Source organism: Meleagris gallopavo, chromosome 2 (assembly GCF_000146605.3).
Source record: "Meleagris gallopavo isolate NT-WF06-2002-E0010 breed Aviagen turkey brand Nicholas breeding stock chromosome 2, Turkey_5.1, whole genome shotgun sequence".
Taxonomy (NCBI): Eukaryota; Metazoa; Chordata; class Aves; order Galliformes; family Phasianidae; genus Meleagris; species Meleagris gallopavo.
In genome coordinates this window covers 80,580,963-80,598,348 of record NC_015012.2, presented here as the reverse complement: position 1 = coordinate 80,598,348, position 17,386 = coordinate 80,580,963, and the positions used below count along the sequence as shown (strand labels likewise).

The window sequence follows — 17,386 nt, the reverse complement described above, 5'->3', positions numbered from 1 at the left end:
GGTGGGGTTTGTTTGGTCCCAGGTATCCGAAAGAAATGGAGTAGTATTGCAGCCCACCAGAATGGCGTCCGTGTTTGTGGTTTTTTAGTGTGGAACTTAAATAATATGTTTTATGACTAGTGAGAAATGTATGATTGTGTCTGATAGTTGTGTGTGTATGATTTATGCTATAGGATGACAAGAGCCGATCTGTGGCAACTACATCCATTTAATGTCATTCTCAAAGATAAAGTAAACTGTTCCCTAAACTGTAACCAGGCTTAATCTTGATGTTCAGAAACAGAGTGTGTGAGACACCTCTTCCTGCCCTTCTCCTAAGCCATATAAGCATACTCAAAAAGACCTATAGCTGCCTTTGGGGTGTGTTCTGGGACATAGTGTAGAAGGGGAGATTGCTAGCCAATGCTGACAGAGAATGGATTTTGCATTGTGGAAATGTGGAATTTAAAAAAACTACAATGAGGTGGCTTCCACTGTTTCTCAAATCAAGTGTAAGAGCATGACTTAGACAAATACTATGCTTCAGTATTATCCATTTTGTACTTTTTAAAAAGCATGTTGAGCCTTACTTCACCAAGACTTTTTCAACTAAAATGCTTCATGGACTCCTCAACGTTCCTGTGAAAGAAGAAGAAAATCAATCGCTTCTGTTTGATGAAAGTTTTTGACACTTTTGAATCTCTCTTTCAGGAGAAAGTTTTGCTAAAATTTCCCAGCCATCTTTATTCTCCATCCAACTCCATTCTCCATCCAGCTTCCCTTTTTCACTTCCCCTCTTCTCTTTGCAGATGACCAATGTGCAGAAAAGCAGGGGGTCTCCTAGTAGAGAGTTCTTACTGTGTTTTTCATGCATTCACAAAGGAAGGCTGATACTCTAACAGAAAGATTTCTTTGGTCTAGATGGTGTTCTGAGGAGCATAGTTCAGTATTAAAAGTACAAGATAAAGCTGAGAATCTGAAAGATGGAGAGAGAGTAGAAATACTGATGAATGGTGCTTTAAAAAACTTAAAAACTTAAAGAATTTTTCAGGCAGACTCCTAGCTTTAACCTTTCTTTGTTTCCTTCAACTCTCCAGAAATGCAAAAAGGTTGATGAACGGGGGGTGGCTTCTGAAACTTGGTGAGCAAGAGCACTATGATTTAACCATGGGAACTGTATGTGTAAGCATACATTTCACCCTCTTTTAAACTTAGACTTCTATGTTCTTAGTAATACTTTCAGTTTGCATCCTAGTGTTTTCCAATGCCCTTGTTGTAAGGGAGCCAAGGATCGTGCTACTGTGTCCTACAGCAGAGCCTAATGACCAGTGTCCCGGTTGGCTGCAGCACATGGTATGGCTTGCAGTGTATATCAAGGAGACTGGCTTTTGCTTTCACTGTTATCAAGGCACAGGTCGTTATCCCGTCATTACTGCAAACGTAGCTCTATACTATGGAACGATCAATATTTGCAAACCTTTAGTAAGCCAGCTGCCATTGTGCTGGCTTGTCTGGGCTCCCCCTTCAATCCCACTGTTGGTGCAGAAGTCCCAGCAGGATCTCATTCCTCCATATGTTATATGTGTGCTTCTGCCTGAAGCTTTGTGTACCTAAATAATGTTTTATAAGTGTACTCAATTCTCTAGCACACAGTAAAAAAAAAAAAAAAGTGGATTATTCCCTTCATATGTAATTCTATATCAATATTTAATTATAATTCTTCCACCTTGGTGTTTTATCTTAAAGACTTCTAATGAAAAACACATGATCCAGCTACTGATTACAGTATCTATGGACTTTACGTAAATATACAATATGTTTGGACTTACAAATGATGAGGGTAGTAGTATTTTTCTGTTTAATGGTAGTACTTTTAACTCATTTAATTTTATCTGCACTCAGAATAGTTTTAAGATAAAGAAGCCTTGTTGTAATGTGAGTAATCAGAGGATAATTCACGTCCAAGTTGCTGTTACAAGTCAGAAGTATTATTCAGGTTGCTTAATGTTTCACGGCTCCTTGTTGAAAGAATGCAAATGAAACAAGGCTGTAAGTGAAGACAAGCTGATGTTACACTCTGGGATTGCTTCTTTTAAATTTGGCTTAAGGCATAAAATAACAGCTTGAGAAGCCAGCGCAGCAAGCACTAACTTTTCATTTAAAGCAGTCACATTTTTAAACATGAAGGAGTTTTTTGAAGCTATGCTTTCGACATAAAAAATACTCGTACAAAAATGTGCCCTTAAATGTTCTTATGTTTTTACTGCCAGGTCCTGCTGTAGCATGTATTTCTTGGATCAAGAAAATAACCTAAAAGCTGTAGATTTGGTGATTTATTACTTTTTTAATGTTATGTTTTGAAATACCAATCAAGCATCTTTCAGTTTTGATTTCTGGGAAAATAATGTTTGGCAACTTTTATTATCGCAAAACCTTACTAATCTCAATTATGGGTCATTTCATTAGTAGGACTGCGAGGAAATGCCGCAGGAACCTATTGTCCCCGTTGCATTGTAGGTGCAGAGGATCAGACAGCTGCCATCTCCATACTGCTTTGCTTCATGCTTCTGCCCACCTACCTGTTCTGTTGTCCACCTTCTTGCTCAGGTCTCGTGCTTCTGGCTTTTGCCATTTGTGTGTTTCTAGTGAACTACTCTACTGTGGATTAAGCAGCAGGGAGGCTGAAGTGAAGCCTGCTGAGCAGGCACCCACAAGTTTGGTGGCAGGAAGTTTGGAGATCCACGTTTCCATAGGTTTCTTTGAAGTCACATAATTTAGGAAAGATTCTGCTCTTGATATTTCCATTAATTAAAATCATAGTTGAAAAATATTTGGAATTTTTACTTAATTTCTGTGGGATTTTTTTTTTGTGCGTAGTCCAGGTCTTGAATATTTTGTACTTTAAATAAACTTGTTTTGATGGATGTGAAAATATGCAACGCGCTGGAAACAGCGTGACCCAGACCATTTCCATAGTTTCTACGTTTGGTCTCTGGGGAAAGTTCTCTATGGAGTACCCTGAAGCTCCTTGACACCTGCTACCCAAAATTTCACCATGAAAACAAAAGTGCTGAACTCCGGGATGTGATTCTTCTCACTCACCTCCTGAGGGTCCTCACTCTCTGTGTGAGAGGGGGCAGTGAGGCACAGCTGACAACTTTAGGATGCCTGTTTTTTAAAGTTAAGGTTGGGAGCCAACGCTGGATATCACCATCGGTGATGTGAGATTACTATAGGGACTGTGTGGGTTAATTTTTATAAAATGCAAAACATGCAGAATGTATTGAAGTGCAGTTGGAGTTGGTTGCTGAGGCCCCTGGAGTTCCTGGAAACGCCAGGCAAATGCAAAACAAGGCCCTACTGCCCAGCTTGGCAGGAAGTGGCATTGTGGTGAGCCCGCTTAGCGGCAGGCAGGTGTTTCTGCTGCACTGTTTACTGCAATTTTAAGGCGGTTGTTGTCTCACATTTTGCAAGGGTATCTGACAGCCTGACAGCTTGCTATTTGTTGGCTGACTCCAAGGGGATATTGGTTACCCTGTTCTCCAAGTCCTGTTCCTTGCTTATAAAGTTAGCAATTAAAAAAATGCAGGGCTGCTGTGTAAGTGGAGAATTGGTGTGATTTTAATTATCAAGTAACTCACCAAGCAGCGGAAATAATAAAACTTGGAATTGCGTTTCTGGAGTCATTTCCTGCTTCGGTTTCTTAAGATGGTCAGAGCTCAGTCTGAAGCTTTTTCCTTCAGTGTTGACATCCAGAAGGTTTCTATCCTCTGCATTTCTCACATCGTGTGCTGTGCCTTTTCTGCGGCACAGATTTGCACATAGTTTCTTTCGTCTGCCAGTTCACCTGTTTTCATTAAACATGCGAGAAAGTAACATTTTTGTGTATTCCATCCTCTATGAAGTCTAATTGAAATCCTCTGCCATGTTGAAAGCTGGTTTGTGTTGAGGCTGGAGCAGACAAGCATGCACACAAGCAGCCTGGTTACTTAACCTTTTTTTCCATAACAATCCAGCTAAAATCTCATTGCTAGCTCATCTGTTACTCAAGAAAACTCAACTAACTGCACTTCCAGGAGCATACAGTAACAGTTCAAGTTGACATGGCATTTCTTGGGAATGTGCTTGGTTTGTCCATGTGAAGACAAGGAAAAGACAAGTTCTCTGTATCAAAAATTACCCGAAATGAAAATGCAAATCAGAACATATTAATGTTGGCATGTTGTTTAGATTTCACTTCAGGTCTTTCCACCGTGAATGACAACAGCATTCCTGTTGTATGAGAGCTTTCCTGGAAAGGTAAAGCATTAGATACTCCCACCCATCTGCTTGCTGCTTAATCCCTGTGGACAAAAAAGAGTGATGAATATGAAGATGAGAAATCACACCCTTTTCCCTTTACCAGCTTGTAGAGGTGTTGATGTTAAGTAATGATAGTGCTTTGCACAGAGTTGCCAACATTTAGAAGTGTCATCCAAAGAAAATAAATAAACTGGGTGCCCGCTGGGCTCCAAAGAGTGAACAAACAGAGAGGATGCCAGGAAAGTAGAGTACAGGGCACGGCTTGGACACAGCCAGATTTATGGCGTGGATGTAAGAGGGAAGGGGCTTTGCACTTTCAAAAGCTTCCAGAAACTCCCTTACTCCTTAGGGAGTTGATACAACCCTACTGTGGGAAGTACCTTAACTTAGATTGGAAAAATACTTGAGACTATATGGAGACTATGGAGAAAACACAGAAAATGCAGTAGTCCACTTCATCAGAGTAAGAGGTAGTAGCATGTCTCAGTTAAATTTTCAGCAAGATTGTGCACATTGTTGTTAGTCCTTGTGGTACCATTTGCAATCAGAGAACACTGGCAAAGAAAATCAGATATTGGTGGCAAAAAAAGGTTCCAACCCAGATGGCTTTGTTTTTGTTTTTTATTTATTTCATGGCTTTCAGGAAAATGATGTTTTTAAATGCTTATTTTCTATTGCTGATTTGTAATGCTGAGAAATGCATTTTTTCTCATTTTTGTTTAGTTGTTTTTGTTTGCTCGAGCTCAGACTGTGGGGAGAGCTCAAAACTAAAGCTTGTGTCTACAAAACTAGTGGCAGCATTACAAAAATACCTACAAAAGCAGTAGGTGAAATTAAAGCTAGTTGTGTCAAATAAAAGGCACACAACAATAATCCAGACCGACCGAATGCCATAGAACTCAGTGTTAGGTACACACTCTGGCTGATTAGCAGAAATGGAAAGATTGAAAGCATATGAGCATACAGAAGATTAAGTGTATAAACAAATTCAATTCTAAACTTCAATGATAAATTAAATCTAAGTCTTGGCTGAGATAATTCACATACCTGGAGTTGGAAAAACAGCAGTACATTTGCTTCATCCCACCCTGTGCCCTCTGTTTGAATTCAGTCACATCTCCATGTGCTGAAGGAGACAGGCATATGATAAGGCCCATCCCCCTTCTGAGCTCCCTGTTTGAATGTTACCTACTCAGTGGCTAAAAATGTTGTCAAATGAGTTAGATGATATCTGTTTCTGGCACACAAAAAACCCTCCATCTTGTCACAAATGACAGGATGGGAAAAAGTTATAGGCAGACAGGTTACAAACTAAAGTTATGTGGAAACTGAAGTGCCATATTTATCAAGTTGTTGACGGGCCTGGCTGGAGAGGACAGTACTGAAAAGAGTATGCTTTTGTGCATTTTTCTCTGAATATAGAAACAACATTATTGCCTGTCTGAAATGAAGATGAAAAGCAAGCAACTAAGAACAAATGCCTGGCATTCCTTTTTTATCCTGCGTATACTTCCCTCATGATTTTTATAAGAGAGTATTGGTGCTTTAACAAGCTGGCTAGCAGCATTTTAGGAATACTGAAGAAAACAAATCAATTGAAAGAGCATTGCGTTGTTTTATCAGGAATTATTTCCTAGATTACTGATGATTTTTGAAGGGTAAAAAATAGTGTACTGAAAAACTTATGTAAATGCCAAATCTCTTATGAGCAGAAAATGTGCAAGAAGTTTAAGACTGCAACCCTTTTAGTTTCCAAGATTTGTATAGTTGTAAACATTCTAGACAAACTGCAAAATGTCAGCAAAATTCTATTAAAAATATTAGTTATAAAGTTCTTTAGTAAAAACTTTTTTTCCTATTTGTGTTTTTATTGGCTCTCTATAGGATACGGGTTCATAACCCAGTCATAATCAGTTCCACTCTGAAATTAGAATTGGGAATGACGCCACTTTTCCACAAGCTTGAGAGTAACGGTTGTTTTTGTGCCAGCAAAAATGCAATAGTGTCTCTTTCTGAAGACACAAAGTACAAGAGATGTTGTATGAGAAAGCGTATCTTGATAAAATGTGGTAAGAAAGGTCATTAAAGTATGCTGTGAATGAATGCAATTCATATCTATATACATCTGTAAATTAAAAAAAATATATTTTTTTCCCATTTTAAAATGCTTTAAATACTGTAAACATATGCCAATATAATTTATTATTGTCGGTTAACATTTTATATGTTTCTATACCTAGAAGTTTTCAATTATTATTAAAAGTTTGTGGACTTCCAAAGGAATTTATCCTGCAAACAAATATAAAAAAATGTGGAGCTGCTGTTAATTATTTCTTAAAACTCCCACTTTTTTATTTAGAGTAAAATTCTGGAGTTTATGTCATTTAGAATGCCAGATGAAGATTCCTGTCTTAGCATCAGTATAATGTTACAGCTATGTCTAATTTTGTTAGAATAAATCATATTTGCATGTTCAGAACTCTTGTTTACACTATACTCCATTCTGGTTGTGCTGTAGAGGGAGAAGTGATATAAAATTTGAAACAAGGCATTTTATTTTATTTGTAATACAGGTAGGAAAGGGAAGACAAAGTGTTATTAGTGTATGAATTATGTACTTAACATTTGTGTGTGCTGTGTGACCTTTCTAGAAGCTTTTTGCAAGCTTGTCACTCTAACATGCAGATTATTCCCTGGAAGCATTCAAGGCCAGGCTGGATGAAGCAGCCTGAGGCTGCAGGCTGGGCTTTGAACAACCTGGTCTAGAGGGAGATGTCCTTGCCTATAGCAGGAAGGTTGGAACTAAATGATCGTAATGGTTCCTTCCAACCCAAACCATTCTATGATTATATGAAAGGGCTTGGTAGTGCTCTGGCCTGGGACATCGTTCTCTCGTGGTTCCTTAGGAGTAAAACACCTTTGAAGTAGGCAAGGGTCAGGGGTGGAATTGTTCATACAGCTATCTCTCTGGAGAGAGTCGTGTGTGTCTCCATGGCCAGCCTTTTGAGGGCCTAAACCCAAATTCCAGCTGTGGGAACCTGGGGAAGAAGAGTTGTCCAGATTTTCATAAATGACAGTTAATGCCATAGGCAGAAGAAACTATTTGCTCCTGAGCATCTCAAGGTAAATCAATCATTATAAGAATAGCGTGATTTGAATGACATTTTTGAACTAGATTATATATGCTGAAATACTTACAGTCCTTACATTACTGATGTCTGTAAAGTATATGCCAGAATCAAAAAACATTGTGTAGAGAGTCTGGTTTATGGCATTGCATCAGTGGAGATCATGGAGATTACGATTTACAGTTTGTTAATAGAAGAAAATGAACACTGTTGCATAACACTTGATATAATTTATATGTTTTTGGGTCACAGATAGAGAAAGACCCATTCAAAGAAGGTTATGTTGCCTGCTAATATATATTAACAGGAAATAAAATTAGGTGACGTGAGAGGAAAAACGTGCTTGTGACACACTGTATTTGGCAATAACCAAAATAGACTTGCATTGGGTGTATGACATACTTTGTGTTTTATTTCTCTTGGCCGTGCTGGCCTTCTGGCAACCTCGATCAAAGAACTTGAGAGTAGTCAGTGTAATTCCAGGAGTTGAAATAGTGGACTGTAAGTCTTTACTAAGTAACGGCCGAAACTGTTTAAAGAAAATTTGAACTGAGTTTGCAGATCTGGCTTGAAGCTCCAAGCACACTGAATGTAGAAAACAACAAGGAAAAGAAGTTCAGTTTGATTAAAAATACATGCATGTTGCACTAATAGCAGCTATTTCATGTACCAGAGCAGTGGATTTGGGACACCAGAATTCTGCTACTGATAGACCTGCAGAACACAAGTAGAATTGTTCACTGACAGCTAGCCAATCGTTGTGCAGAGGCAGAGTGCTTAGGGTGTTTCTCCTAGGTTTGATTTGCTCCATTAAATAGAGAAAGTGTTGCATTCATGGTGCAGAGTGATGTCCGTCACCTTCCTATCTTGCTGTTGGGAGCTCCCCCTGCTATGTCTCCTCACCAGGTATACTACATGATGAAGTTAATTACCAAAAGCTGTAAAGCAATTTCCTAAGTTCACCTCTTTTAACATTTGAGATCTTTCCGAGTGCTTCACCTCCAGTCTATGTTTTGTCATTATGGAAGTTTCCAGGCATGCTTTGTCTTTTGAAAGGTGGAAAGTGTTACACACGTCTTGTACCCTGTACATTCTAGCTGTTTTCATGCTCACAAAGCAAGCAGGGTAATTAGTTTTATGTCTCTCAACAGGGACCACACTGAATATACCCTTTTTTTTTTTTTTAACCATGTTTGCAACCCTAAATTTCACTGTTTGTACTTTCTCTTTGATTTCTCTCCTTTCCGAAAGGAAATGCCCTTCACCCAAGGGCATTTCTTTTCCCTCTATCGATTCTCATATTTTTCTTTCCACCTTATTTTCATGTTGTCATTGCTTTAGTAGTCAGTGCTTGGGTATTTTACATGTGACTTAGTGCTATCTATGGTAATAATGCCAGCTTTTGTGAGCATCACTTGGCTGAGACTTGTTGTGTATCTTATCTAGGTGACCACTGAAGAAGTTGGATGGTTTGCTTAGCAAAGGTGGGTATGGAGAAAATTACCCTGGAGTTACAGAGAGAGCTCCAGACATTAGCATCGTTTTGGTGGCAGGCAGCAAGTTCTGAGCACAGTGAAAGATCCCACAGTGAGGAGAAACTGATGTGAGCCACAGCTTGGGGACACTGGAGCTCAGGGCTCTTCTTTCCCAAATGTAGACTTAAACCCCTGTGTTGAAATGAATACATTATGAGCTACAACACACCTAACAGTCCATTTATAAATCTTGAAAGATAGCAGCATAGCTCTCTTGATGGTGAGCAGGCAAAGAGCATAGAAAGTGCTGCTGGAGAACCATGCCAGGGTCAGGCAGACTCCAGTAGGTCCTTGCCAAGATGCACACAGTTGCTTTCAGAGCCCATGGTGACTGCATATCCTCCCCCGTCCCATTAGTTCTGCATGATTGGGCTAGCACTTCTCCACAGCTCATTAGATGTAACGGTGCTTAGTGATAATTGGAAGCAGTTACTGTCTCAATAAATAAAGACATGAACTGCTAAAAGCTGTCACTGTATGTTCTCATGTAGTCTAGGTGTGCCAGGACAGCATGGTTAGCTCTCTTCTCTGAGGTATTTATCTCCTTTTGTTCTCACAGGTCATAGAATCATAAAATCATAAAATCATCTGAGCTGAAAGGAACCCTTAAAGGTCATCTAGTTTAATTCCCCTGCAATGAACAAGGACACCTACAACTAGATCAGGTTGCCCAGGGTCTGGTCCAGCCTGGCCCTGAATGTCTCCAGGGGTGGGGCATCCACTACCTCTCTGGGCAACTTGATCAAGAGTCTCATCAAACTTATTGTAAAAAAACTTCTTCCTTATGTCCTATCAAAATCTTTCCTATTTTAGTTTGAAGCCATTTCCCCTCGTTCTGTCACAACAGACCCTGCTAAGGAGCCTGTCTTCTGTCTTCTTTCTTACAGACCCCCATTAAATACTGATCACACCATATACATTTAAATAGTGAAACTGAGTCAAAGTCATGAGAAACAAAAACAGAAAATCCCAGTTTTTTATTGTAGGAACATTCAGTCAACTGGCATGTTTGCGCTGTCTTAAGTTGTATGCAGATAACCACATTGTTTTCACATTATGGAAAATCACCTAGTTCCGTAAAAAGGCCATACATAATGAAAAAAACAAATGACAATGACAGTGCACTCACATTTCATGTCATAGGAAGAAATACCAAGCTGAATTGTATAAATGTTAATCGTGTCATTTACCTCATGCCGGAAGGTTTTTGTAAGCCATAGCGATTAGCACTTTCAAAGAACACGTTCAAATTACAGTAGAGTTCATAAACTGACATTAATGAAAAATTAGTGCTTCCTGTCACGTAGATACATGCCATGATGAATGCAGATTGTGAGGTTGGAAAACTATTTTGCTTTAAAAAATACCTTTTTGTAATAACAGACAGTGAAGCTCATATAATATTCTAACGATAAATATAGTTTTTAATTGAAAACTTTGTTGCCATTGTTTCTCATGCCCTTAATGTCACATTGAAAAAATATTTTCCCTTATTTCAATTCTCTTTTTAGCATGATTACATTTTAAAAAGAAATAATCATAGCAAGATTATTGAGACACATATTTATTCTTTTAGCAGGTGGGAGATTAGGTTAAAAACCACAATAAAAAAGCATTAACTCAGATTTTGATGAAAATTCTTGAAACAGTTGCTGTAGAATATTAAGGCATTCCTTCCATTTTCAAAAACAGGGATTTTGTTTTATAGTTTTATACCTTTTTTAAAAGGAGAGTGAATCTAGCTGCTTCTCACATTACTTCTAGTTCATCTCAATTACCTCTTCGTCAGTAGCTGATGCCGCTAGTGGCGTTTCCTGTAGAACACTGAAAACAGATGTTCAAAAACAAGTGTAGAAAGAGCTGTGTATTGCTACACTTCTACCCCTGCTTAGGTCTGGATCAGTGTGAAACAAAGCAAATGACGTGTAAGAAGGCACAAATCAGAGTACAGCAAAGGATTTCTGGATCTCTGGATAATATTCCAGATGTTGTGGGCATGAGTGGTGGATCTATATTTGTAATCTGTGCTACTGTGTGGAAAGTTTCGCTTGATGCCATGACTTTTTAAAATGCACAGGGTCAGTTTTACAAGTTAGATGTTTGATATAATCACCTTATTGTTTCCTTTCCTTCCTCTTGGCTTTGAGCTGTGCCATTAAATTACCTTCTTCTGCAGCTTAACAAGGTGCATTTGAAAGATTTTGCCATTAAAGGCTGCACTGAGAGCCATTTCATTACAAGGCAATGTTTTAATCAGTGGGGAGTACAAAGGTCCCCCTGCTATCTGATAATTAAAGATTTTAAGCATCAGCAGTTGATTGTTGTGTGTCTTGCTGGATTTAGATGTTTTGAAATTGACAGAACCTGTAATGAAAGCTTTGGAGGTGTTCTCTGCCCAAAGGCGGCACATAATTCATGATCTACAAACATGAATTAATTGAATTACAAGCGCATTACCTACATGTTCCGATGATACAGGTTTAAAACCAAATGCTAGTAACCAGAAGTGTGCTATCTGTCTTTATCTTTTATCTATTATTTTATATCCTGCTTTGTTGCTTTGCCTTGCTTCTTCATTTGGCAGCTTTCTTGTATGGTACTTTCTACAGCATGGAAAGAAAATCAGAAACAAATATCTAGTGTAGGAATTCAGACCATCTTAATTTACTTCTCTTGTTCCTCTGTATCTCTTAGGTCTCTCTCTATGCTTGCAGGGAGGGCTGTGGCACTCAGAGTGGCTTTGTAGACCTTGTCACAGGGCAGGTTTCTTGAAAGCTTTCTCTAATTGTATCTGAAAACAAGGGGGAAGAAAGGTTTTACAAGCTAGCATTCGGCAAATATTAGCTATTTTTAAATATTAATGTATTCTGAATAGTCAGGAAAAGGCAGAAAAAGATAAATCCCTAGCTCATAATATCAAATGGCCATGCTAAAGTTGTCTTTTATGAGACTGGCAACCTGATGAGAAGAGAAGATGGAAGGTTATGAAGGCTTTCTGGTTGAGTACGTGATAGTTTCAAAAGTCAATGAAAAAAATTCTGAAAGGCAGAAACTTACAGAAATATGCCTACTAGTTTAGTATCCTACACCAAATTTTAATTCAGGTTTCTTTCTTTGTTTTTTCTGTTTTGTACAATATTTTTTCAGCAGATAGTTTGTGATAGTGTTATATCTTGGGTTGTCCTACACCTTGCCTTATGCTTCTGCTAGAGCAGAGGGCAGGATGAATTTGTTCTGAGTTACTAGGAAAGAAGTTACTGCATGTCATGAAATCTTAGAGCAATCATTCACTCTAGCTGGTACAGTACTGTGCAGTTTCTTAAGGACTGGAAAAATATAACACTTGTAACTATGGAAGTAATATTAAGGGGTAATGTCAAATTGTCCTGTGGTTTGCTTTCTCTAGACATTTGTGTTTCACCACAAAGCTCAGAGGAGCCAGATATTTTCCTTCTGATCAGCGTGAGCCCCTTACCCCAGCACGTGTTCCCAAAGCACACCCTTTTACTCTGCATGAATTCACAGTGAACACACTGGCAAACAGCCTCCAAACAGAGCAAAATTTCCCCTGCACGCAGCAGTCCCCATTCAGCAGCAAGCTATCTGCTCTGGGATACTTTGCCATATCTGCAGGACGAGGGGTGCCGGGACTTGGCTGTACCAGCACTGCCTCCCTCCCTTCTTCACAGCTCCCAGTGCTGTTTTCCACCTCTTGTAGTGGAACTTCTTGCTTCCATATTTTGCGTGCTGAACTTCCGTTGGACTGCTCCCTATAGAAATCCATGGATAACTCCCAAAACATCTGTGGAAATGTCTCAGAATTTCTTTGTGTCTTTCGGCTTTTTCTGAGGTTGTTCTCTTATGCTTGTTGCGTGTATGCACTTAGGACCTAATTAAACTCTGCATTCTTCCACTGATTTTTTTCCATTTTTGATATTTAAAAATAAACCAGAACTAAACGCTGACATTTAAGATCTTGGTCAGCTAAGCAGCTGGAGAGTAAGTGCCACATTTGTTTGCCATGAAAGTTGAAAGAAGAGCTTTGCTATATCATGTCTCCCTAAATGACAGGCAGCAAGAGGTAGGAAGCCAGAAGATACATGCAGACTTCAGGCATTTCAAGGATGACATTTCAAGAAGAAACAAATACAAACTTGACACTGGAGACAAGGACATGCGACACTTGTCTAGTTTTGTCATCTGGGGTTGATGGGTTGAAAACAACACATTACTTCATGCAACTTGCAGAGATTTAACCATCTGCACTCTTCTGTTCCTACAGACTGCATCGGGAGCCTGCAAGACGAAAGTGGGAGGACCAGGGAGAATTGAGGATGATGTCTAACATCTTTGTTTGCAAACCAAACTTTGGGCATCACATGAATAAGGTTTTATTTCAGCAGCAAATCACGACTTGTTTGAAAAATAATACTTGGTTCTGAGAACTGGCACAGACATACTACTGAGTACTATTGTCAGAGCTAGGATTTATTTGCTTGTATAAGAGAGAAAAAAAAACAGAAAACAACCTAACGGAAGGCATTTATTCAATTTATTATTAATACTTGAGCCACATCGTGGTTTGTTCATTGTGCAATTTGTAATAAGTACTTTGTTAGAAAAGACTTTCTACTGTTAATGACTCAAACCTTGTGGTTACCAGTTCATAGGAGAATTTCTACCCAAATTGGTGAGTAGTGCGGGAGTAAAGACTCTTCTGTGAGTTTGGCTTTGCACTTATCTTTTGCAGTCTGTAGCTTTGAGTTTTCTTTCATTTTACTCAAGTTTTCCTGCTGTACTATCATTTTGTTGTGGTGGAGGTTCATCTTTGTCTTCTTTTTGAGGAATATATGCACATTCTGACTTCTGGGGTTGCTGCAGATTTCTGAGACTTTGTGAAAGTTATTTTTACAGAGAATATTAATATTTCATGTTTCAGTGAAGGAAAACAGTCTGAGGTTCTTTAAAGTGTGGTTATATAGGAAATGAGATAAATGCTATAGGTAGACAGGTAAATCTTTGATGTCCTGCTGGCATAGAACATCTGCAGTTGCAGTGCTACTTGGAAAATTTTGCTGGGAGATAGGTAGGAATAAGTTAAAAGCTTAGGAAGAGTGTCTCAGGACCTTAAGATTTCTATTTGATATTCTGGGGAAAATTGGTAAAAAGTGAGAGGGCTGGAATTTTTTTTGCTGGAGAAAGCTTCTCACATATATGATGTGGCACACTTACGAGATATGTGCTTATGCCACTTTGTATCTTACGCGTTTTCCTCTTGTGAGAAAAATGATTGTGGCAGTTTGTATTTTATGTGTTTTCCTCTAGAGTTATTTATTTTCATTCTTTCGCTAGCAGAAATACATGAGGGTGGGGGGGGAAAGGAGAGGGGGAGGCAGACAGGCATAAATGGCATAAATGTTCTCAGGACTGACTATGCCTGTGAAGTGTGGTAATGTGCAAACAGTCCTGAATATTTCACTACTTCTGTGTTCAGAATAGGGAATTTCATATGTGAATTACTTTACATATGGTCAGCAGTAATGCAGCTTCAACTTAAGGGCAATAAATGCTGTTTCTCTTCTCTAACTATAGTTCAAACCAATATCATTACCCGCACTTAAGTAGATACATGTGTATGTTTCTCACCCGTGTCTCAAGGATTTCTTTCGTTAACTTTTTAGATGAGGGCTGTGCTAGTAAATTTTTTTCTAGCCATTTTTTTCACCTGAATTATTTTGAAAAAGATTACTTAAAACACTCTGGTGTACTTGAGAAGAATAAATAAAAAGCAAGGAGCAAAAAAGAATAATGAAGGAACGAGAAGGAAAGACGGATGTTTTTGTTTACATTTAGCTATCAAAAATAAATGAAAACAAGTTGCAGATATAGATGGGTCTGGCTCTGTGAATATCTACTGGCACTTGCTCAAACAAGAAGCCTTTGAAAAGTTGAAGAGAAATTTGGTAGAAAGTAGCAGTTTCATTCTACTGGGTTAATGACTGTGAGATGCTCCAGCTGGGGCTGGAGAGGGCTTTCTGGTGCTGTGACTTAGGCAGACAGCTGGGGTTTGCACCATGGAGTTCCTTGCAACATCATAATTGACCTCATTTTAGCCTTTTTGTGAGCTTCAAGACACCTTAAGGGCACTGCTCATGATCCCCAGAAGAAAGCTCAGGTGTCTCAAGTACTTGGCCTTGCTTTGGAGGCTAGACACAAGCTGGACTTTGAGATCCCATCACTCCTGCCGTGCAGAGGCCTCATGTTTCCTGCTGACTAGCTGATGTGTGGCCTTGGACTGAATTGCTGCAAAAATTGACAAGGGTGGTTCAACCATCATCTCTAATGTGAGCCCTCCCTTCCCTGCAGTCACTGAGGGGAGCTTGCATGGCTTGGGCCCTGCATGCTCTGGAAACATTAGGAAAGGAGCCAGAAAGGATAAACCATCAGAGTGTCTCTTCTCACGGCCCTTTTCTTGGAGGTACTTCTGCCTTTCTGTAGCATAGAGCCCAGGAGAGGCTGTAGGCATTTACTTCACAGCTAAGACTCCTCTCACTGAAATTAATTATGTTTTAAAATGCCCAAAGGTGATTAACCCCTCTGGACACAACCAGAAGAAAGAGTCTAACTAAGCCATTGATGTTTGTATTGCATGACGGTAACAGTGATGCAGATGGCATTTGCACATGTGTGCCTTGGCTCGGTTTCTTAATTAATTAGTTTTGCAAAGGTGTTGTGAGGTTGGCTGCGTTTCTTTCCCTTTCCTGCATTTTCTCTGGCACCAGCGCCCTTTCCTTCACGTTTCTTAGGGCAAGATACTGCATTTCCTTCCAATCCTGAGTCAGTAGCAAGATCTAGGTTGATGTAGTTAGTTAGGTTGTGAGCATCTGCCTTTCCTCCCCTGGGTACATGTGACGCATGACACCGGTCTTCTTGAAAAAAGTAACGTAACAAAATCATCTAAGTCATTAAATGGTTTAAGCAAATAATCTTCAAACAATGAGCATACACGGCACATATTTATCTCCCATCTCAATTAGACTGTGCCTTAATTAAGATAAATTGACTTTTCGCTTTATTTACCGGAATAAGACTGTGTAAGGTTTTGTTCTCTGTCACAAAACCTGGATGTTTCCAGGCACATGGGGCTGTTTTCCCTCAGTCCAACTGGCTTCTCTCAAGCTGATTTCTGTTTGTCATGACAGCAAGATAATAGCAATAAGGAGCCTTGTTCTGATTTTGATATGAGTAGAGTAAGTTTGCTACCTCGTTTGCTGGGCAGCAGGACCTGTTGCTCTGTAGTGAGGTGCTGACTTGGAGACATGTCCAGATGCAGTATTAATGGCTAAAGGGGATAGACTGGTTCATGTTGTGAAAGTGCATGGAGTTTGTGGAAAAACACATCTAACAGCTTTATCTAAGGTGATTCTGTGGGTCTACTTGGCTACGCAGGTGATGTGAGGAAAGCTGTTTTCTCCCTACTGCCTTGCTTGCTCATAGGCTGAAAAGAAGCATCTAAGGTGTGCTGAATTAGGGAAGTCTTCATCTTTACAACCCTGAAGAAAAGGGAAGCGTATTGCTCTGGTGTGTCTCTCCTTTCATCCTTGTACTCATTTTGCCATTTATTCTTGCCAAAAGGAGAAAATGGGACTGTAGAAGTGGGAGCAATTTGAGTCACTGTGTCTGTGTTTGCAGTATAGTGGGTAGTTAATATGATTAGATTTGAATTACCTCCTTTCCAGATGCTTGCTGTCTCAAGTCTCATTTCCCTTAGCTTTCTCATCAGCCTTTCTTTTATTTTTTCCTTTTTCCTTTACCTCAGAAGGATGCTTCTTACGTGAATAATTGCACGTAACTGAAAATACATCCTGTCCAGAGAAATCAACTGGATTAAACTGGTACCATAAATTTATACTTGGGGAAACTTACTTTTCCAAAGACATCTGTAAGGGTTCTTGTTATTCCTGCTTATCCCATGGGAAAGTAACTTACTTGTTCTAGGCTAATATTGCCATCGCATTTTCTTACAGCTAGTTCTATGCAGCAGCAGATCCATAAAACATTTGACTTATTAAGATATGCACACCATCAGTTTTAGGAATGCCACGGTTAAGATCTCACGTTAAGACTAGCCAAGGACATTTGAACAAAGAGGACCCCTAAGAGATACAAAATCTACAATCAGCTTACATTTTCAGTAATGTACTATGACTGGCACACTTGTAAAATTTGAGGTTAATAATGTTTGTAAAACTTTGCATTGCTTTGCATCAGTTGCTTATTTGAGCACACAAACATTTTTTATGCTCCTGGGAATTTTATGAAAATCTTCTGTTTACACATATAAATTGAATTTCTTTCTTATGCAACCATGAAATATGACCTGATCATTGCATCCATTGCATCATTGCACACATCTAAATGTGCTTGAAGGATAGATATTTT

The 17,386-nt window shown here is 39.1% G+C and overlaps 1 long non-coding RNA gene across 1 annotated transcript; it reads right to left on the bottom strand.

The window, feature by feature from the left end:
• Positions 1-299: 299 nt before the first annotated feature.
• On the bottom strand, positions 300-5,405 carry LOC116216353. Its single transcript, XR_004158978.1, has 3 exons — positions 5,329-5,405; positions 3,621-3,826; positions 300-955 (listed from the first exon to the last, which is right to left on the bottom strand). It is a non-coding gene; the product is annotated as an uncharacterized LOC116216353 (long non-coding RNA).
• Positions 5,406-17,386: the final 11,981 nt, after the last annotated feature.